This window comes from Giraffa tippelskirchi, chromosome 3 (assembly GCF_054371585.1).
Source record: "Giraffa tippelskirchi isolate mGirTip1 chromosome 3, T2T-mGirTip1v1.2.pri, whole genome shotgun sequence".
Classification (NCBI taxonomy): Eukaryota; Metazoa; Chordata; class Mammalia; order Artiodactyla; family Giraffidae; genus Giraffa; species Giraffa tippelskirchi.
In genome coordinates, this window is record NC_137277.1 from 20,761,552 (window position 1) to 20,763,579 (window position 2,028).

A 2,028-nucleotide genomic window follows, 5' to 3' on the forward strand; every position below is an offset into this window, starting at 1 on the left:
GGTTCTGCACTGCGGCCTCGGACAAGTGTCTGTGTACTAGGAAAGGATTGATCACAAAGTCCAGCTCGCGGCAAATGCCCACGAAGACTCCACTTTCGGCTCTCTCCCAGTCCCCCTGCCCCAATTTTTTGGAAGGCGAAATGATGATTGCATTAATTATCTGACGGTCACCACATTCTCCCCCTTTCCCGGAGTCTGTGTGGCCCAGAAGAGGGGCAAGGTGCCAGAAGAGGGGCGATGTTGGAACAGGGAGGGACTTTATTTTTATTTTAAATTTTTGGCTGCACTCAAGGCACGTGGGACCTTAGTTCCCCCACCAGGGATCCCACCCCCGCCCCCTGCATTGGAAGGCAGAGTCTTAACTGATGGACAGCCAGGGAAGACCTCATTGGCTATTGTTTATTACTGGAGTCCTTTCCGCCCCAACATTTGACGATTGAGACCAACTGAGAAAGCAGGGGCAGGACGGTGTAGATTTAGGGATGTCTGAAATGGGTCTGCCTGAGGGGAAGGGCAAAGATGTCTGGGGAGGGTCAGGGATAGCTGGGGGCTTCCCTGGGGCGAGGAGGTGTGTGGTGAAGGGGCGGAATTACCCCCAGCAGTTCTCAGGGAGAGGTGGGTGGGGTAGGGACTGCGTGTCCTTCCACCTCTTCCCAGGGCACGCAATGACGGGTCTGCCCAGCAGAGGGCGCCGCGAGCACGTGGAGCCCAGTCTTGAGCTTCCTCCAGCTTCGTAGTTCAGTTCAGTTCAGTCGCTCAGTCGTGTCCGACTCTCTGCGACCCCATAGACTGCAGCACGCCACGCTTCCCTGTTCCATCACCAAACTCCCGGAGCTTGCTCAAACTCATGTCCATCGAGTCGGGGATGCCATCCAACCATCTCATCCTCTGTCATCCCCTTCTCCCGCCTTCAGTCTTTACCAGCATCGAGCTCTTTTCCAATCAGTCAGTTCTTCACATCAGGTGGCCAAAGTATTGGAGCTTCAGCTTCAGCATCAGTCCTTCCAATGAATATTCAGGACTGATTTCCTAATGGATTTGTCTTCTTGGCCTCTGCACCTGAAGCCTGGCATGCTGCAGTCCATGAGCTCACGAAGAGTTGGACACGACTAAGTGACTGAACAACAACAACAACCTTCACCTGGGATGTAATGGGAGTGAGGGTACTGTTGGCTAAGCTGGGGAGCTGTGGGCATTGTTACCATTTGTAATTGTGCTGGCTTGTGTCCCAAGTGGCAATTGTGGGTTTGCGTGTAATCAGTAATCATTCATTCACTCATTAATTTATTCAGTTCCTACTATTGCACACCCACTGAGTGGCAGGCACTGTAGTGGGAGTGAAGTGGCAAACAAGGAGTGTGCCCTGATGACCAACACCTACCACCCATGTCACAGGTCAGCCCAGGGTGCTGGAGGAGCACTCGGGAGAGGGAGCACTCCCTGCCTCTATCCCTGTGACGTGCACCCACTCTGAGGTGAGCAAGGTTATGCCTCTTACACAGAGGAGAGAATTGAGGTTCAGAGAGGTTAGCTAAGGTGCCCAAAGTCACACAGCCTTTAAGGGGATGAGCTGGGATTTGCACCTGGAGCCTTTCCCACCTGCCCTGTGAGGCTGCCTCCCTCAGGAAAGAGTCAGTGAGGATGTGAGGGGGTGAGAAGCTGTTCTGGGGGCTCCGCCTATGCATGGTCTGAGCAGGACAGGAGACTGTGGGCAGGGGAGCATACAGCTGGCTGATTCATCCTAGAATGAATAACTTTGCAGCAATCAGACCTGCCCAGTCATGGAAAAATGAACCTGAGGAGCAGAAGTGATTTGCCTCTTTGCGGGCCTTGCAGGGACTGCTGGTAGACCCTGGTGCATTCACACAGCATTGGAGGCTTAGCCTGGCACAGTTCCCTTCACCCTCCAGCCTCGTCTTGCCTCCTTTCCTGGCTGTTCTCTGTGTTCCCACCTCTCCAGCCTTCCTTCAGCAACTTGTTGGGCACACACACCTCTGGGCCTTTGCACATGCACACTCCCTCTTGTCT